Source organism: Equus przewalskii, chromosome 8 (genome assembly GCF_037783145.1).
Source record: "Equus przewalskii isolate Varuska chromosome 8, EquPr2, whole genome shotgun sequence".
Classification (NCBI taxonomy): domain Eukaryota; kingdom Metazoa; phylum Chordata; class Mammalia; order Perissodactyla; family Equidae; genus Equus; species Equus przewalskii.
Genome location: NC_091838.1, coordinates 62,185,918 through 62,208,060, shown reverse-complemented (window position 1 = coordinate 62,208,060; position 22,143 = coordinate 62,185,918). Strand labels below are relative to the sequence as shown.

The 22,143-nt window shown below is 37.1% G+C and overlaps 1 long non-coding RNA gene across 2 annotated transcripts in view; it reads left to right on the top strand.

The window, feature by feature from the left end:
- The window catches only part of LOC139085266 (uncharacterized), a 253,590-nt gene extending 236,903 nt beyond the window's left edge, over positions 1-16,687 (top strand). The window contains exons 3-5 of one of the 2 annotated variants that reach the window (XR_011543489.1): positions 10,193-10,283; positions 12,907-13,059; positions 15,152-16,687. This is a non-coding gene — a long non-coding RNA (uncharacterized lncRNA). The remainder of the gene's footprint in view (positions 1-10,192; positions 10,284-12,906; positions 13,060-15,151) is intronic. The other variant, XR_011543490.1, reaches the window with a different exon arrangement.
- Positions 16,688-22,143: the final 5,456 nt, after the last annotated feature.

Sequence of the window (22,143 nt, the reverse complement as noted above, 5' to 3'; positions counted from 1 at the left end):
GTTGACGTTGACCTTGATCACCTGGCAGAAGGAATGTTTATCAGGTTTCTCTGTGGTAAAGTTACTCCCCTCTCTTCTACGCTGTACTCTTTGGAAGGAAGACCCTATTCAAAGCCCACAGTGTTTCCTCTTCTTGAGGGTAGAGCATCTACATAAATTATTTAGCATCGTTTCATGGGAGATTTGTTTCTTCTCCTTCATTTACTTATTCATTCATTTATATTAGAATGGCCTCATGGGTATTTATTTTGTACTTAGGATTGTAATCCACTATGACTTTATATGTTTTGTTGCTCAAATTGTTCCGGCTTTGGCCACTGGGAGCTCTTTCAGTTGGCTCCTCTGTCCCATTGACATACCCCTAACAAAATGGTTTTTATTTGTTTTGAGTACTTCCTTATTTTCTGGCACTACCAGATGCGCCAAGCTCATTTTGTATATTTTCTGCCCCAGGAGGCTTGCTTTCTTAGTCTTTTTGGAACTATGTTCTGTGTAGGTTTGAATAAATGAGTAATACATGGTGGAGAATGGAAGCCAGGTTTCCTATTCTTGGAGAAGGGAGTTAGAAATAAAGAAAGGAGGAAAGATAAAAGATGCCCTGTGGATTTGGACCATTTCAGTATAAATTCATGGTTTTAAATTTAAGGATATCACTGGAAATTCTCCTTGTCTTAAAGTCTATTTTGTCTAATATTAAATGGGCCGTCCCTAGCTCCTAATGCTTTTCTTTGACTGCTATATCTTTTCTTGTCCTTCCATTTTCAAACTGTTTTTGTCTTTATATTCGAAGCGGATTTCATAGAGATGGAAATATTAAGTCTTGTCTTTACTGGAAAATCTCTGCTTTTTAATTGAAGCATTTAGTCCATTTATATTTTACATAATTATTGAATCCCCATGCAATCTTTATGCCACCCATCCCTACCCCCATTCTTTTGCAGCTCTCTCTTCTCTGATATCCTGCCCAACAAATTCCAGCCACTTCAGAACCTGGCAATTCCCATCTCTGTTTCCTTAGCTTAGTGAGACCACTCCTTCACGTGGGCTTATTCTCCCTGTTCTGCAGCAGGAGGAAAGTCTGGGTGATTGTGGTCTGTGGTCCTATCTTATGTGTTTCTCTTCTCACACGTCTGCAGTACTGTGCTTCCTGTTGCTTGATTGCTGACAAATATTTGTCTCACATATTTTATCTATTTTTATTTATTAGCTATTTTATTTTTTAACTTATAAAAAATATAATACAATTTAACATTATATTGTATGTTATATTATAATATAATTTAACATTATATTGTATATTATATTATTATATAATTTAATATTCTATTCTAACATAATTTAATTTCTAATTCTTTTTTTGTGAAAGCAAGTCCAGTACAGTTACTGTATCATGCCTAGAAGGAGAGGTACTCAAACAATTCACCTTTTAGATGAAACGTAACAATAAAAATACCGTAGACCGTAATACAGTAAAGTCGGTTATTCTGATTACCTTAACATATAGCTTGTGTCTTTCGACTTTTTTAAAAAAACGTTTCCAGTTTTATTGAGGTATGCTTGACAAATATTGTATAAATTTAATGTATACAATGTGATGTTTTGATATATGTATGCATTGTGAAGTGATTTCCCCAATCAAGCTAATTACATAGGTTGTGTTTATAGATAAGTTTCAAATAATCCTTCACTTCTGAATTACCTGAATATCCTCAAATAAGATCTTTAACCCTCTCAGATAACTAAAATTCTGGCCAAAGACAGAAAAATAGAAAGAAATGTGGTGTGATAGTTTATGGGTATTGTACAAGAACACAATATTTACATAAGTATGGCACTTTGCTCTTTTCAAGCTCTTTCACATACTTCTCTGTCAGGACTCTGTTGGTTACAAGTGACAGAAACCTAACTCAAAGTGAATTAAGCATAAAGAAAAATTTATTGCCTCATGTAACAAACATCCCAGGGTATCTGGCTTTGGTTATACTATTGGGAATCTGTCTCTCTTCATTTCCCAGCTTTCTTTTCCTCTGTTTTAGCCTTGTTGGCTGACAGTTTGACATGAGCAGCTCCTGGGTTATATCCTGCCAGCTTAGGAAGCCCAGCAAAAGGGAGCTCTTCACTCAATCAACAAATAGTTACTGAGAGCCTGATGTGCATGGAACAGGGGATATGTACAATGGTAAACTAAATAATTAGTGTTCTTGCCCTCAAAGAGCTGACATTCTGGTGACATGAGAGAGAGAATAAAGAAGTGAATAAATAAAATAATTTGGGCCATGGCAATTAATATGAAACAGATAATGTGGGATAACGCAATAGAAAGTAAATCTGATGGCTACATTGTTTTATCATCTAGTAAGTCCTAGTAAGTAAGTAAGGGGCATTTGACTTAAGATATGAATTATTATGAGAAAAAGGTAGCCAGGTGATAATCTAGGGAAAGAATATTGTAAGTAGAAAGAATAGGAAGTGCATAGCTTCTAAGATGGGAATCAGCATATCCTATTCGAGTACAGAGTAAAGCGAATGTAAAGAAATAGCAGATGTTGAGATAAATGAGGTAGGTAGGCATTAGATCACAATAGTTTTATGGGCCATGTGAAGAGTTTGGATTTGATCTTGGTTACAATGAAAGTTATTTAAGGATTGCCAAGAAATATGATGTGACCTTCCAGAATGATCATTCTGGAGGTTATGTGGAGGATTTCCCAACAATGAACCAGGATTGAGAATTTAGTCTGGCTCGAGTGATGTGCCCATCCCAACATCAGTCACTGTGGGCAGCATAATGCAGTGCTTTGATTGGACCATTGCAGGCTATCCTAACTCCTGAGGCCAGATGGTAAGGTTAAGTCCAACTAAACTACATGAACTAAAAGTAGGGATTGGGGCGACCCTCTCACATTTATGTATTACCAGAAGAAGGGTAAAAGGATGCTGGGTAGATACAAACAACAAAAACACATGTCCATTCCATTATCCTTTATAACATGAGCAAAGAGTTGTTGCCATTATTGAAAAAGTTTTGGAGCCCTGCTGTGTTTGGGGGCTATTGCTCCCAAAGTCAAAAGTTTTCCTCACTAATTTGAGAGGTAACATCTGAACACTGGGTGAGAGTCTGAACTCTGAACAAGGTCATGTGAGTCCTAAAATAATATGCAATGTAAAATCTCCCATTAAATAAGATGAAAACGCATTTTCCAATTTTTTTCTTTTTGTAAACCATGGCCAAAGATTATAGGAGAGACCCCATTTAGAAAAAAAGCTTGTTTGGTAATATGTTTTAATACAGTGTGTAGAGACTGAAATCTTTACATTTCTACAGTGCAAATATTCTTTATGGGAAATTCAAGTGTGTCTCAGTCTCTAAGGATGCAGTTCCTGAGTAACTTTGAGGAACTCAAATACAGTAAATCACTAGTATTCCCTGGTATTCATCTGAGAAATCTGAAGGAAATAAACTGTGAAATAGTGGCACTGTCAGGAAGGACGCAATATGTCCTCTATAAACAGCAATTCTCCTCAAAGGTTGGAGGAAAAATTGCTCATGTTGCACCCATCAGGGGAGAGAAGGGGTAAACGAAAGGAGATTCCAGAAATTTCAGATCATTGAATCTCATCTCATCATCTCAGTTCCAGAGAAAGTGATTGAGAGTTTAATTAAGTTTGGATGGTTGACTAAGTATAACCAGAAAGAGTTTCACTCACAGAATTTCTATAGAGCATTTGGATTTGTATAACAGAAACTGTCTTAAGGGAAAACCTGCCTCCTGGCTGGGAACTTTTATAAAATTAATCATAAAAAATAATGTCTGATTTCTTTATGCAATCTCTGCTGCTGTGGCTAAAGTTAGAGCATGGATCATGCCGAACACTTCTTTTTTTGTTAATAAACACAGTATTTGGGATGACAGTGATTGTGGTTGTTACATCTGTTAAAGCTTGTTGTCTATTTTTAGCTTGCATTATCTAATGGTCAAAACAGAGCGTCATCATTTTTATCCACAAATGCTTCTTGAGTACTTATCAGCACTATGTTCGATGCAGAGGCACAAAGAAATATGCTTCCTATCTTTAAGAAACCTGGTAACAAAATCACGGCATGCACAACCACCATGAGAGGCCAGAGCAGCCTGGGTGTTGGTGATCATGTGGGTATCATTGAGAAGGCGGGATATTATTTGAGACTTAAAGAAATGAATAACCTCAGATCTAAGAATAGAAGAGGGGTAGGTGATGGGTGCTGTGTCATTCTTGCTTTTTCTTTTGTTTCTACATTTTCCTCCTGGATTAGCTCTTTTTTGCTACAATTTCAAATACTCTCTACATGTGCTCATGTTGCTCTACTTTATATTTCTAGCCCTGGCCCCTCTCTAAAGCAGACTCACATTCTGCTTCCTATTGCACATCTCTGCCATATAGACCTTAACAGTACAGCTGTTATGGAAAACCACGTGGAGGTTCTTCAAAAAATTAAAAATAGAACCACCATATGATCCAGCAGTCCCTCTTCTGGGTTTATGTCCAAAGGAAATTAAAATCAGTACCTCAAAGAGACATCTGTGCTCACGTGTTCATTATAGCATGATTTACAACAGTCAAAATATGGAAACAATCTAAGTATTCCTCGACGGATAAAGAAATTGTGGTATATATAAAAATGAAGGAGATCCCGCCACTTGCAACAACATGGATGAAGCTGAAGGACATTATGTCAAGTGAAATAAGCCAGAAACAGAAAGACAAAAAACTTGTATAATCTCATTTATATGTGGAATCTAAAAAAAGTTGAGTTCGTAGAATTGGAGAGTAGAATGGTGGTTAGCAGGGGCAAGGAGGTGAGGGAAATGGGGAAATGTTGACAAAGTTGCAATTATGTAGGATAAATAAGTTCTAGAGATCTGATGTACAGCATGGTGACTATAGTTAATAATATTCTATTGTATACTGGAAATTGTTAAGAGAGTAGTTCTCAGGTGCTCTTACCACACACACACACACACACACACATGCACACTGTAAAAGGTAACAATGTGAGATTTATATTTAATTAGCTTGACTGTAGTAATCTTTTGCTATGTATATGTTTATCAAAACATCATGTTGTACACCTGGAATATATACAATGTTTATTTTAAAAAATAAAAGAAAAATATCTCAGTGTGACTTTTCTCTTAAACTTGCTTTTTCTTCTGTATTCCATATTTTAGTTAATGGTACTACCAATTTAAGCCAAGAGCCTCAGAATTGTTCTTGGTTCTTTCTTCTTCGTACACTTCTTAACCTTCCAAAATTTAACAATTTGACTTTCATTTTTTTCCTACTACATCCTTCCTTTGCATTTGGTATTTACTTGTATTGACGCACTAATCACATGACGTTGCATGTTAAGTATTTACACACGTGTGTGAGCTCTGAGCAGTGTGGCTTCTTAATCTTTGATTCCATTCCCAGTGACTAACGCCATACCTAGCACATGAGAGGTAAGCAGGAAATGCTTGTGGAAGGAACTGTGTGTTTGACATTTATTATTTATTCACTAAATTATTTAATAATTCACCCAACACACATTTATGGAGGACTTGCTATGTGATTAGAATTGTGCTTGCTTGATGCGGAGATCAAAGATGAATGAGACAGTGTCCTTGCTCTCTGGCAACTCACAGAGGACTAGGAAGAACAAACATATAACCAAGTAATACTGAAAAATTAAAGTCAAGGTAGACCCAGTCATCTTAACATTTACCTTTTTCAGTCTCAGTATATGTATATATGCGTGTGTCATCTTATTTGATAACGATGTGCAGGTTTTGCTGTGATTCTCTCTCTCTAACATATTATTTCAATGAATCATAGGTTAAAACTTGGTAAAATCTCAGGTTAAATTATCGCTAACAAAGTACTTTTGAGAATAAAAACATTTCCTCTTAAAAGGATGTGTTCCTAACACTATGAGTCCCAGCTAGGAAAACAAAAACACCATGGGATCCTATAATTAAAGCCAGTCCTGATAAAGATAAAAATTCATCTCCCAGCTACCCATGCTTGAGGATAAATCAAGATGCAGTGAACTTAGGCACTATAGCCAAGAAGTTAGTGATAAAAATCTGAGATTATTGATTATTCCAGGTACACTGAAAAATTGACTTCAGAAAATTAATTAAGCACCTCAGAAAGGAAAAAAAAGCAAACCTTAGAGTCTTTCCCAGGAATCATCTTATCTCAATCACTTTCTTTTAAACTGATGGAGAAAGAGGTTCTTTCAGGTAAGTGCTAATGTTTACCCCAAAAGTTTCACTTGTCTGACTGCCTCCACATCCACTTTGAAGATTTTTTTGGAGGTCAAGTAAGGTTCTTGTAGCTCTTTTAAAGTATAAAAAAGGAAGACTGTTCTTCAGGCTGAACCAGCCTGCAAGTTATTATTATTACCACTGAAAAATTGAAAAGGTTCACAATGAGCTTCCAAATGGAATTAGTCTGCACAACTACACAAACCAAATGTTCTTTATGTTCGGAAAGGGAGAGATGCTATCCAATTTTTTTTCAAAGACAGGTTATAGCACAAAGTAGGCAAGGTACATTGGATCAGCAGTTAGGGCAGTATTTCATTTTAGCACACCATTATAGTGATTAAAAGTCTCCCGACTCCAAGTCCTACCACACTCAATCTCAGTAGACATCACCTTTACTTCAGCGTGAAAGTTGAATCCATCGAATTTAATCTCCCTTAACAGTCTTACCTCCCTCCCCAAAACTTATCTATATCCATTTCTGTCTTCTAATCCTTTCCCTTCATTCGTAGGCTTTAGAAGGGACCACCACATTGGGTACTTCTTTGTCTGCTTGTATAGAGTCAGAAATACAGTGGCTTAAACAAATTAGGGGGTTCTTTGCCCTCATATCACTAAGATGGGGAAAAGGCATTCTGGGGCTGGAGCAGAAGCTCTGTAGTGGCAACAACGGCCCAGCATCCTTTGACCTTTCTGTTTGTCTTTGCTTAGCACTTGACTGCCATCCCAAGAGTTCCCTCATGATCAAACAATGGTCACTGTAGCTCCAGCCATCATGTCCACATGCCTGGAAGTAGGAAAGAAGAAAAGGGAAAAAATCAAAAGGACATCTTATAGCTTAGATAGCCATCATATTAAGGAGATTTCCTAGACCCAACAATTTCTGCTTACATCTCATTGGTCACTGTTCTGTCATATGGGCAGTCATCTCCAAGGAAAGACGAGAGACAGTTCTTCTAACGCTTGGTGCATCACTGCCTCCAAAAACACAGCATTCTGTGAGGAAGGAAAAAGACAACAGTGGGTTTGAATCAGCAACTCAGTCACTGCTATGGTATCTAAAATTATTTCCTCTATCTTCAAATTTCCCCCGTGTTGAAATGCCACAAAAAGGGCAGTGAGGAAAAGGAACTGAAGCTTTGAAATCAGCCAGATATTCAAATCCCGAGTTCATCACTAATTAGCTCTTGGATCTTACTCAACTTGTTTAAAATTCACAAGCCCTAGTGTCTCTATGTGTAAAATGGAGATAAAAATACCTATTGTGAACACCTGTTTTGGGGACGAAGTAAGTAAAGAACTACTATAGCATCTGCAATATAGCAAGTGCTCCATCATTCATAGATATATAGATACCATGAAATAAGGTTTTGAGTTTCTTTGAAACAATTAGGTCTTCTTATTGCCCCATGTAGATATCTTTTTTTCTCTTAAGTAAGTGTTGACATGCTTAGATTTTGTTCTTGGTTCCCTGACCTCCTCATTCTATATTTCTCAACCATTATCTTGGTTTCATTTTGCACTCAAATGCTGATGACTCTCAGCTCACTCAGATCCATTCTTCAGCTTCTGACTCACCCTAGGGTATTCTCAAAGTATCTGTAATGGATTGAATAGTGGTCCCCCGAAAGCTATGCCCACCCAGAAGCTCAGAATGTGAACTTATTTGGAATATGGGTCTTTGCAGATGTAATTAAGGCAAAGATCTTGAGATGAGATTGTCCCAGAGTAGGGTGGGTCCGAAATTCAATGACAGGTGTCCTTACAAGAGACAGAAAAGGAGAAGACAAACAGAGACATAGGGGAGAAGGCCCTGTGAAGATGAAGGCACAGATTGGAATGATGCATCTATAAGCCAAGGAACACCAAGAATTACCTGCAGCCACCAGAAGCTAGGAAAGAGACATGGAACAAATTCTCTCTCAGAGCCTCCCCAAGGAACTAGCCCTACCAACACCTTGATTTTGGATTTCTGGACTGCCAAATTCTAAGAAAGTTAATTTCTTTTGTTTTAAGCCACCACACAAAAGTAATTTTAGTAATTTTTTATGGCAGCCCTAGGAAACTAATACTATGTCCCAAACTGAACTCCTCATTTACCCCTCTGAAAGTATGTCTCTGACCATATTTTCCAACTGATTTTATGGCATCACTGTTCCCATAGCCCAGATTGTCTCCCTCAGCTTCACCCCCACTATTCCCCTCCTCATCCAACCAATTAGTAAACCTCATATCTGAATAATTCTCCTATCTGGCCTTCATTCTCCAAACTGATTTGCCACTTCTCTGGTTCAAGCTACTCTCATCTCTTATCTGGACTTATACATGAGCTTCCCAATGTGTCTTTGTACTCCTCAGATTATCCCACTCAAATAAATCTTCCACACATTTGCCAAAGAGATCTGGCCAAATGCAGAACCATGAGCCTGACTTGCTTAAATCTCTGTGATGATGCCTCATTCCCTGCAGGATAAAGCCCAAGAACCGCGCTGGTGATGACTCTGACATTCCATCTTGCCTATGAGCCTTTGTCTATGCTGTCCCTGCTCCTGGCATATCCTTCTACTCACCACCATGTACCCACCTTGCCATCTAATGCCATTTACTATCCATTAGAATTCAGTGTGTGCACCACTCTGTCTAAGAAGACTTCTTGATCCCTGTCCCAAGTAGGTACCTTCCTCTGAGCTCCTATAATACCCTGGATGTTTACCATGAGCTGTGTGCTTTGCACATTGTGTTAAATTTAAGCGAATTCATTACGGCGATAATTAAAATAATCTAACTCCCCCACCAGTTTGAGCTCCTTGACGGCAAGAACTTCTCTCCTTCACCTTCTCATCTTCAGAAACCTGCACAGCACCTGGTGGACACTTATGCCTGGATCTTCAATTTATCCTCAATAGATGGCTGTTGAAGGACGAAAGAGCTTAAATGTTTCCCCTTTACTATGTTTTATCTCCATCATTGATACTTGTGTTCAGTTAGTAACCTTGAAGTCATCTTCAATCCTTTTTCTTCTTGGCCACTACAGCCAATTCACCCAAGTCCCTCATTTCTTCCTTAATCAACCAGGGTCTCTGCAGAGACCCAAAGGGCTAGTGGTTAAATGTACAGTCTCCCGAGTCAGAGAGTCTTGGGTCAAATCCAGACTTTGCCACACCCTAAGTGTGTGACCCTAGCTATGTTATTTTATCTCCCTGGACTTCATCCACACGTCTGTAGAATGGGAATGATTACAGCACCTATCTCATAGGATCACTACCCTTTACTGGTCACTATGAAAAGGACATGGAATAAAGGTAGAGAATGTATCAGATAACTTGAGAGTCACCCTGCTCTCTTGGCTTCAGTTCTCTACGTAACCTCAGCAACTCTGTCACATACACATGGGCTTTAATTTAAATGCTAGATTTTAATGATTATTGCTTCCCAATGGTGCATAGATGACTACTATATGCTACATCCATTCTTCCATATGTTCAGGCCAGAGTCACTTTTTTGTCCAGAAAGATTTCACCAGACTCCCAGATGATCTACTTCCCCTTACTATGTTCCATTCTTATTCTTAACAATACATACTCTGTTTTCAAATGAAGTACAAGATTACTGTTCCAAAGTGCCATTTTGGTGAGAATACCCCTTTTCATGGAAGCAAACAGAAACATCTAGTGTTCCATTGAACTCAAATGCCATCTCATAGGCTTCAAGATCCTTACTAAATTTTTTTTCCTACAACACTACTAAGACCTACTTGTTCCTCTTAACTTCTAGCCAAATAAACCTACCTATTTTCCACTTCAGACAACATGGCTGATGGTTGCTTCAAAGCCACTGTACATTTTTAGTGAGGATAATATTTTGGAAAGATATTAATGTACTTTTCTCCTTTGCATTTTCAGGTTCATGGTCCTCTTCCTAGTAAGGATAAGACATCCATCCACCAAGGAAAAATCAAGTCGTTACCAAATGAAAGAACTGAGAAGGAATAAGGTAATGCTGAACTTCTGACATTCAAGGTAGAAATTATCAGGAGGGAGATAGCTTGTGGTCAGGCTTTCTGAGAAAGAAGGAGTTTTTCATAACTTCCTCTAGTTCCCATCTATTAGTAAGAAGAACAAAGACTAGAAGACATGTGAAGTGTCTCCTGTGATGCTCAGGCCATGAGGTTTGTTGCTCTGGCTAGAGTGGCAGATGGAGCTAAAGCTATCTGTTGAGTCTCTACAGTTTAGACGTAGGTTGGAAAGAAGGTATCTGATAAATTGAGGGATGTACTGCCCTGGTTCCTGGCTTCAGTTCTTTGAATAACTTTAGCAACTCTGTCACATAGATAGAGCTTTGGGGTTTTGTACTTTTACGTCTTTTCAGTTCTATTCTCTTCTTTCTTGTGAAACTGTAAGGTCCTCCAGGGCAAAGAAAAACTTCCCCCATCTCAGAGTTTGGTTTCTGAATTATTGGTGCCAAAGAATGAGAGTTCTTTCCAATAACCATGTGATCATCATTGAACTACTAGGTAGAGGCTGTGAGATGAAAATACATCAATAAAACGAGAAAAAAAGATTCAAGGTCCTTATTTACTCCTTCAGGCTAACAAATGTTCATTGCTTTCCCAAGAATTGTGGCCATGATGGGGTATGTGAGGAAAGACCACATTTTAACCTCACATAGATTAGTTTAAATCTTACTGCAAAGCATTTCACATATTGTATCTAAGAGCCTCAAGACAGACTGAGAATCAAAACAACTATTTATGTTGAGAGTTGCTGAAATGATTATGGGGACTACGAGCAGACAGATTTAGTAATAAATAATTTATGAAAAAAGCAGAACGGGGAAAATATATTTTGAATGAATTGATTAACTTTTTATTTGCTGAGTGAGAACTATGCCAGGAACTGTGCTCAGGCTAGGCTCACAGAGACAAATGATGTTGAGTGCCTTCATGTAGCTAATATGTATGGAACACTATTCTATGTACTTCATGTGAATGAATTTATTAATACTAACAACAACTTTGTGATGTATGAACTATTATTACTGCTTTTCCTGGATATTCAAGGTCACATAGTTGGTAATAAGTGAAACCAGAATGTGAAGCAAAGCTACTGGCTTTGGAGTTTGTGCTCATCACCAATATGGTTTACAGCCCATAATGTGGTTCACAGCCTGTAATATGGTTCTCTGGCTAGATGTGTAGGTTTGGGCAGCAGTGAGAACTGGGAAAACACCAAAGAAAATTTAGGAGAATATTCTTATATCTTGGAATGAGGAAAGACTTTTTAAGCATGAGCCAAACCCAGAAGCCATAAAAGAAAAAACTGGCATATTTGGCTATATGACAAAAATCTTTTTATAGTCAAAGAAGCCATATATAAATTTAATATGTAAATGCTTGCCTGGGGAAAAATATTTGTCGTATACTTAACATACAAGAAGTTAATAATGTTTATAGAAGTCCTATAAATCAATGAGAAAAAAACTCATAAAGAAAAGAGATAAGAAATAAATTAAGAAAAGACAAATCACAGAAGACAAAATGCGATGGCCAGTAAGCCATATAAAAAAATGCTTAATATCATTAATAACCAAAACAATGCAAATTAAAACTTCAGTATATTTCCAACGATTTAACTGGCAAATATTCAAAAGTTTGATAGGAAGCAGAATCGCACAAGGGTGTGAACACACATCCCTGTTTGACTCAATGACAGCAAAGGCTTCAATCAGAATCTCAGGGGTTAAGCAGATTGTAGTGATTTGGAAATCCCAGGGATAATTATTGAAAAAGCCACCTTAATTTTTCTCTTTCCTCCTAACTTAATTGACATTTCCTCATTGATAAAACTCACGATAAATCAAATAAGAAAGCTGAAACAAAATACAGAAATTTAAATATACTCAGAATGCTTGTTCCAGGGTCTCCAGGAAAAAAAACCTGTTTTCTGTCAGTCAGGAAATGCTTCCTCTGCGTGGTGCGCCTTCATAGAAAGAACATTTGTAACCACAGGCTGTCTTTTATTTTATTTTTGTATTTTCCTTTTTTTTTTTCTTCTTGTTCCCAAAGCCCCCAGGTACATAGCTGTATATTCTAGTTGTGAGTGCCCCTGGTTGAGCTATGTGGGATGTCGTCTCAGCATGCCATGTCCGTGCCCAGGATCCGAACCAGCGAAACCCTGGGCTGCTGAAGTAGAACATGTGAATTTAACCACTCGGCCAGGGGGCCAGAATTTAACCACTTGACCATGGGGCCAGCCCCATATTTTCCCTGTTTTTTAATTTCTGTGCACAAGACATTTGCTATCCCAAAGACCTAAATTAATCAGAAGTTCCTGAAAATCTGATGAAGTGTGAGAAAAATGTAGAATTGTTCATATTATTCTGAGTAACAAAATCTCTTGAGTGGTTTGAAGGAAGAGAACAATTTCTTGGTACTTTAGGTAGGGGCCTTAGAACTATTTTCTTTAGGAAGCAGGGAAAACCAGAAAAGAGAAAAAGTTGGGCACTGCAGAAAACTTTGAAAACTGCTCCAAACAGATAAGTAATCACTATGTGATAAACACCATGCATTTCACAGACCAGCTATTTAACAAGATTCACTTTCTGCTGACTCATTCAGATATACCTAGTGGTGGAACTTCAAAAATGAAAAATGAAGAGAATTAAGGCACGATCCCATTATCCTCCTGGGAGAACTGCTGACTTTACTGGCATCAATCCTCTAAAGACTTATGTAAATTTTCAACTGGGTAGCTGGAATTCAGTTTTTCCTGTAAGTATTTCACAGAGATTCTCTCTGGATAGCTTCCATCTTCTAACATTTTCTGCATGAACACCCTCAAGAAGGATCAAATACTCTGATGGCTTTTATCCAGTTGGGCTTTTTTCAGAACTTAATAAAAAATAACCTTTTGGAAGATACATTAACTCTTTCAGAACACACAGGTATTTTTAGGCAATCATAACAACGGAAAAACCTTCCTGAGTGTCGAGTTGGAAAGATGTTAGGCTGAGACATAACAGATGGGTGGTAAAGACCAGTTTTGTCTGAGTCACTGAGACCCCGTGGGAAACTCAGTTAACTGTTGCAAACCTCCTATTTTTTCATCAGTAAGATAAAGAGGTCTTATCTGATGACTTCTGAGATCTCTTCATACTTGAGGTTCCAATATCTGTGAGAAAATTAGCTCTGATAAAATATTCTAATACCCTGAAATAGGAATCTCAGAGCTTAAATTAGATGGTGCCTTTTAATTGTGTTCTTATCCAGCATCAATGACTTGTTCTATGAAGCTGTTGAAATTACCAAATTTTATTCAAAGGATTTTTTCTATTTCAGTTTTTTTGCTAGACATTATTTCTAGTTGTTTTGATCCTGGTTATAAATTCAACAATTTGGCATGCCAGAAAGATGATTTTCTGGCCAAAAGAAAAAGTTTTTGATATGAGGCAGGATAAACCTGGTTATGCTGCAGAAACAAATGAATTCAATAAAATCAAAGTTTATTCAAAGTCTGATAGGAGTCCTGTAAGACTAGGGCAGGGCACATTTCTTCTCTGCAATGACTCAGTCATCCTGGCTGTTCCCATACTGCCGCTCCTCTGTCTCAACTTAGGTCCTCCACGATTATTGCAGCAGCGATAGAGAGCTAGAAAGTCATTCACTGGTTCTGGCACTTAAATGCTTTGGGCCAAAAGTCACACACATTACTTTTGCTCAGAGCTCATTGGCCAAAACTAGTTATATGACACTGCCTGCTTACAAAAGGGCTGAGAAATGTGGGCCTGGGAATGGAGAGATGGTCAGTGAGCAACGTATCTCATATCTCTTCCATATCTTTCTCTTTTTTTTGGTCTACCGTGACCTCAAGCTGGTCATTCATTACCTGTCAATCCATTCATTGTCTCATATTTATTAAACATTAATTATCTGCAAGGTACTTACTGTATAACTTAGGTAACATAAAGATGAATAGGATCCATTTCCTTCACTTAGACAGAGGAGGAAGAAATCTACCATGTGCTATACTGATGCTATCTCATTTAATCTTTCCATTAATGCTAGTAAGGTGTTGATGTTTTCTCCATCTTTACAGCTAAGAAACTAGGACCCAGAGAGACTAAGTAGTTTACCTAAAATCACATGGTGAATATGTGGCCAGTCTATAATTCCTCCTCTGGTCTGTGTGAATCCGATGGCTTTGCTTTTTCCATCATAACCTCAGACTTATCAGTCTTCAGTTTGCTAACAAGAAGGACTGGCTTGACTTGGGGGTTAGATGAACAGATTTCTCTGTGTATCTTTCACATAGGGACATATCTAATGTCATTCAGAGGATAACCTTGGAGTCAAAACGCCCAGAGTCCTAAACTTACTATTTGTTTACCTGGGCAAGTTACTTAAGTTCTGTGAGTTTTAGTTTCTTCATCTATAAGATAAATTATTGGAGTGATTAAATAGAAAAACAATCCTATGTAAAATACTTGGCACATACTGAGTGCTTAATTAGTGGCCCTATCCATATTGCCATTATCACCATCTTTTTAATTATCGCCATCACTAAAATTCTAATTCTTGCCTGAGGTGCAGGGCAATCCTCTGCTTATGATTCTGTGAACCTCAATTGTGACCCATTTCCTTAGGGGTTTATTTCCTGGAGTCCACTCAGCTTGTTATTGTACAGGACATTGTTAATCTATTTCAAGTCTTTCAGTTCAAGAAAAGGATCTCTATTGATCTTTAAAGACATCTTCTTAAATAAACCAGAATTCATTTTTTATCTTATCTACTTTATCTCATACTAGCTTTTATTTATTTATTGCTAATTTCTACCTCACTCTTAAATCTTTATTCTTTTAAATAGGTAAACAAGAAGCACCAGTAGAAGAAGGCACATGGAAACCTTGAATCACAAGCAAGGGAGAGCTGAGGTCGTTTTATTCCAATAGCTTCACAAAGACTGAGCAACTTCAACTCTTTCAGGGCCATACCTCCGACCATCCTCATCAACAACTGCCATCCCCTGACCCACTTTCGGTCCACTTCCTCCTATATTTCCAACAAACTTATACTAATTTTCTAACTCTACCAATTCCAGATCTTACTGAAACCTCTAATTATGGACCTTAGCACTCATTCCTATCAACTCTCTCATGTTTGCACATCTCTCCTTTCTAGCTTCCTTTGTTTATTACCATCACACTCCTTGCAAACACTCTGACTTCTTAACACCTCATTCCTCTCTTCCTACATTGTGCTCACTTGGGAAAGTCTCAAGTCTAATTAAATCAAACTGTCTACCTATTTTTGCCTGCATTTCAGGAGCTGAAGAAACTTTGTGGAGAAAAAAACAAACTTGCTCTTGACTGCTTTCACCTTAAAATCATGATTTCAAATCACGTGTGGGTATTCAACATTGTTGTTCAGTTTTGCATCACTTCTCTAGCTTTTCCACTCTCCAAAATGACTATTTCATAGCTTCTTTGCTCACCTCAACCCTTGCACCTCTCCTTTCCAATATTACACCGTCAGCTAGAGACATCACTTCATACACCATTGAAAATAAATAGAATCTGCCAGAAAAGAACACTTTCCTCTCCCTATTCCAAAACCTACAATGCCACCTGCATCCATTCCTACAACCTCTGCCTTCCCTTTTGCTACTCTGGATGACATGTCTTCACTCCCATCAAGGACCAACCCTTCCACTTGGGTCCCATCCCCTGTAGACTTTGCAAGGATGATATGTCTGAAATTTTACTCTTTCTCTCTGCATTCTCAATTTATTCCTATCTCTTGAATCATTTCCATCAACATGCAAACCTGCTGTAATGTCATTTATATTTGCTTTTGGATCTCCTCTTGAGAATTACACATTTTGTTGGCAGTTTCCTTTTATCCCTCAATGTGAGGATTTTCCAAAGGCCACATATAGCTCTCTGACTTTTGATCCCAAAGCTTTTCAAAGGTTTCTAAAGCCTCTAAGTTGTTGTATTAAATCCCTTTCTGCTTGAAATATCTAGAATGATTTCTACTTTCCCATCCAAATCAGGAATGACACATATGTCAAACTTCATTGCCTTATAACTTTACTCTATCATACCTTTCTTCTTGGAATGTTATATTTTTTCCCCCTGATCTTTACATAGCTAGTTGATTTTTTTTTTTTTTTTTGTCATTTGGATTTCAGCTTATGTAACACCTCCTCATCGGCCATTCACTATCACATTACCTTAATTTAACTTATGGTATACTATTTATAACTATATATTTTTCTTGTTTATTTATTCACTAGAAGATAAGTGATCCTGTTCATCTGTGTAGTCCCAGTATCTAGAACAGCGTTTGGCACTCAGCAGGCACCTAATAAATATTTGTGGAATAAATCAATGAAAACTGATCATCATATAATATTTTTCTGTGTACCTAGGAATATCAGTGATTGAAATTTTAGGTTCTTCTGGTGAATTTTAAGGGAAATCTATTAAAGAGAAAAGATTGTTTTAGCTACTGTGAGAGATTCAAAGTTGAATTAGGGGAGACAGTAGAGGAAATAAGAAACATGATGCATACATGGCTACAGTGAGAAACAGAAAGTGGTATCATTATGAACATATTAAAGCTATGGGAGTTCAAAAAGGGATATGCTACCTCCATTTGGGAAGATAAGGGAAGGTTTTCCAAGGATGTAATATTTAAATTGGGCCTTGAAGGATAATTCAGACTTATGCGTGTAAAATGGGTAAGAGGAGCATTCTAGAGCAAATGTTATCAATGGCTCAAAATGGACGTAAAATAAGTTCAGAATACAGGGAATTGAGGATAGTTTTCCTTGGCTGGAAATTAGAGTATGAAAGACAAAGGGGTATGAAATGATGGGCTATACTCAGAAAATAAAGGTATTTCTCATAACTCCCCAGACAGAAAAAGGATCCACTGTTTCCCATTTAAAAATTACTTACTCATATATGCATGCAGATTTTAAATTTATTTAAGGTGGGTATTAAGTTTGCAGTTAGAGAATAGCTCATTCATGTTAACAGCCTTGAGGCTGTAAGAATTCTGTTTATTACATTAGAAGCCACACCATGTTTTACATTCTAAATGCTCTATTTCAGATCCCATGTTGTGAATCTCCGCTTACTTTCTGAATATGAAGTAGGCTGCATGCAAATACACTTGTTCATAATGAGCTTTTAGTATCTCTCCTCTTCTCTGAGGATGTACATTCTGCTTCTTAAGTCATGTCAGTGATCTTCCGGGAGAGAGCACAAGATGATTAAACCTACGCTAAATCATCATAAGCCTGTTGAAAGACATTCTCCTCTTGAACTTCTGCTTTACTCTAAAACAACCCAGCAATTGAATTTGAAACTGTCTCAGGGTGAAGCTAAAAGAAGATATAAATCTTCCTTGATGTTCCTTAGCATCTAATAATAAAGTGATTGTTGCTGTATTGTAGCTTTATTAGTTTCTTAGACACTCTCTTACTCACCACTAATAATTATCCTTCAACAGTGCATTCTCCCGCCTTATCTTGCTAAATAGACTGCCTTCAGAAGCTATATTACAATGCTGCTTGGTTAAAACAGTTGTTCCAAGTTGGCTATTTGCTTAGAGCTATCGAGTTGGAATGGGGCATCGTGTTGTTTCCTGTAAGCTCTTATGCCACTGGATATGAGTAATTATAAGCATATTGACAAAATTCACAGCAAAAATTTGCAGGTTTTAATTAACCACCAAAGATCAAGTATTCACTTAATAAAAACACTTAAAATACAATATCACTAGGAGTGATAAAACCAGTAAAAGAATACAGGTTATGTTCTTTCTCTAGTGCAGGAAATAGAACAGTCACTTATATATCCAAATACATGTGTATTTTCTCATGTAAAGATGCATATAGTCATACCTCCATTTGGGGAAAGAAGGGAGGCTTAAGACAAATTGGCTATTTGTGTGTGTAATACTGAATTTCCTAAGTCCAGGGAAGAATTCTGGGAGTCATCAATACTAAGGAATTGTAGTTTCCTCCTTGAAAGCAATGAAAGGTGATTCGTGATGTTAAAATGACCTTTCAGAGACATTCCATTCATCACCCTCTCTTAAGCCCTAGTATAGATATACTCTATCTTTAATGATCTTCACTGTTCAGAAATTCTAAGAATTTTTTGATTCTTACAAACCCCAGTAATAACAAACAGATTAAGCTCTGTGAAGGGGAATCTATTAAAGTCATTTATTACAGAGAAGGCCTGTTTCTGATGAATCCTAACAAGAGGAAACTGACAAGTCATCGAAAGTGGAGGTCACTGTTTAGACCATGTTTTTTTTCTTTTAATTTGAATTAGTTGCCAACAATTAATATCATACCAAACTTGTCCATTTGCCTTGTTGATGTTTGTCTGGTCCCTGAAGCTATTTCAGGTTTTAATCCCTGTAACAATACTTTTTCATTTGCTGTTGAGGAACTAGATTCTTAGAGGATTCAGGTGCTTTGTTCCAAAGCACACAGATGGTTAATGACTAAACAAGGAATTTACTGAGATGAGAAAAATTTAATATGTTTTATTCCATCATATTAGTCCACAGATTCATATATATCGCTACCATTTGACTTATGCAATTGTGAGCTTGAATATCTTTAAATTAGCAATCGGATTACAGTTAGGAAAGGATGGATGCTTTTCCAGTAATCCTCATTTGACATTTCCTTTTCCCAAAGGAAAACAGAAAGCCAACTATTCTTTTCCGATTTACCATGTCATATTCAAAAAATATTTATTAGAGAAACATAATAGGAAATACATAAAATGCCTAAACCATGGGAAAAGAGACAAGTCAGCATAGCAAAGAGACAACACAGAGTAAGTACCCTCTTAATTCAAACTCAATTATTTTGGCATTTAGCGAAATTGGGACAGGACTTGGCTTAAAAATGGAAAGTAACATTTTAAAAATTTCTACCAGCTGCTAGGCACTGTGAATATGTTATCTTACTCATGCAACAATCTCTCAAGGGATGTGTTTTGTCATCATTCCTACAGAAGAGGAATCTGAGGTTTCGGAGAGGTTAAGAAATATCCCCAAGTTCACCCAACCAGCAAGTGGCAAAGTTGGAATTGGAACCAGGTGTGATTCTAAAGTGTATATTATTTCCAGGACACAATTTGCTTCTTTCCATACTATTTTCTCAGACACAAATTTTTTTTCAGTTGAAAGGTATAAATAAGTTTATAAAAGGAATATTTTAAATGATGGGGAAACAAAGGGTGAATCAAATTTTAAAGTTCCCCTGAGAAAATTTGTTCTCCATTTCCATAACGTTAATCTAAGTTTAAGCAATTCTTTTTTACTCATGAAAGCAAATTCCCTTAGGACTTCCATTAGGCATAATTTCCTTAATCTGAATTAATTTTGTGCTGGAAAGTAACAAAAGAGCATTTCTTTGGTGCTGAATATTTTCTAATTCAAGCTCTTTCAGAATATGCAGGTAGCCTTATTCAAATTTATACAAATTTATGACTTCTCTTCTCCCTGAAATATTGAAGTGATAACTCCCATATATATCTGTTTCTAAATTTCCTGAAGCATCTCCAAGTCACTCACAAAAACAAGTAAACGTGACCCAGTTCTTTATAGAGAACAATACATTTCCCTTCCAGGACTGCTGAAAATCTTTTCTTTGAAACTCCTTTGACTGAGAGCTAAACCTCCCCAGACAGGCTGAGGAGGATTAGAGCTTATTCCTTTGGGTAACAGCCTAGCAGGGTCAAAGAAAGATAAAAGGATTTTCAAACATGGTTCTGATGAAGAAGGCAGCCAGAATGAATGGTGGAGGGACATATACACCTAACCTAGGATATTTTGAACCCCAATCCAACCCCAGAGGGGCTAGTTCCACAGAGAGCTCCCTCCTTTCTCAGAGCCTGCTGAAATAAATTCTGTGCCCCTTTCAGAATAGATTTGAATAGTGAATTACCCTGCTTAAAGAGGGATAAAGAACAGGGAAGCTTTTCTTTTCCCATGAGGCAGAATCCCTATTTATAAACGGTAATGAAATTGACACAGGTAAACTGATTATGCTAAGTGTACTGGATACACAGAATCTCTGAATAATACTGTTTCCTTTGCCTGTTCTTTTGGGTTTATATAGAAAGCCGTAATTCTGGGGCTCAGGAGCTCAAGTCCCAATCAGTGAATAATTTATTAACCTTTAACAAGTTGCTGATCTCTTTGTACCTCAGTTTGAATTATGAAGTAATAGCTTTCTTAGTAAATTGTTTTGAGATTTCTTGTTGAAAGGATAAATATGTAGTAATTATGGAGCCTTTTTAGCAACATTCTGACAAGGGATTTCAATCTAAACCCCAACTGACAGGAACTATTTATTTTTATCAAGCTGGAAATGAACTAGTTGGAAATAACAAGGAACGAAGCATATTTAGAGTGTGATATTTTCCAATAAAAAATGATATGGAATCATCTAAATCAGAGAGTTGTACAATAAAAGCATTACTTAGTTATTGGGCATTTCCTAGGGGCTAGATGCCGGAGTTAAAGGTGGATAAGGCACCATCCCTGACCTCAGGGAGGTCACAGTCTAGAAGGGGCGACAGGCACGTAAGCAAGTAGGTACAACAACAGGGGCGTGAATGCACCAGTGCCAACAGAGAGGACACAATGACCAGTTGTAGAACATGTTGGCCAGGTTCTCATGTCAAAATCAAAGAATGTTAGAGCTGGCAGGGATCCTAGAAATATTTAGTCCAACACTTTCATTGTCTGAGGAGAGTGTGAGACCTTGAGAAATTAAGGGACTTGACAAACATATGGGTACTCACATCTTCAGACTTCCAGTCTGGTTCTTCCCTTCTTAGACAAATTGAAACTAAGTCAATCAGTCAAGTCTATGAAGGAAATATATATAATATTATACAAACACTATATTGAAATATAATATTTATATATAATAAGTATATAAGTGTTATGAATAGAATATTATAGAAGTATATGTAAAGTTTGTATATTTATGTCAAATTATATATAACATATATCATATATTATGTAATATACTATACCTTATATATTATATGATATATAATGTATATTATTCTTGTTTGCACTATATATGCATCATATATATATTATATATAAATGTTATCAATAAAATGAGTGAAGGTGCAAACCAATGTTGCTTGGCAACCCAGAGAGAACTCATTAGATAATAGCCTGGATTCCTCACTTGTTTTCATTATTTTGGGCTTACAAGACATGCCCTCTTTCTGTTTAAGTCATATATTTCCTTCCAATCCCAGCATAAATGACAGCTCTTCCACGTATGCTCTCTCGATGATTCTAAATCACTTCTGGACCTAACAGCCTGTCTTCATCCCACTCCACTAGATAGTGAATGCCTAATGAGCCCCTTAATTGAGAAGCAGTCCACGTGACCACTGAGAAGACAACCTTCAGAATCAGGCAGGTGCAGGTGGGGACCACTCTGCCATTTCCCAGATACGAGAGTAAGAGCAATTCCCGAATCTCTCTAAACCTGTTCATTTCCTCATGTATAAAATGATAAGAATCGTGCCTATCGCATTGTGTCTTTCCAGGATTCAAGTGTGCATAGACACACAGTGCTCAGCATAGACTTTCAGTCCTTTTTTGTTTTTCTTGCAGACTGTGACTGCTCAATAAATATTTGTTAAGCCAAATCAGATTTCATGTTTTCTTTCAATTTTTGTATCTTCCTCTTGCTTCCATCTCAGCTTTATTCCTTTAATTTTGCCACCCAGAAACAGATAGATAGATCATAAAAGTGATTTTAAATTATTTATATTCACCTTTGGGTCT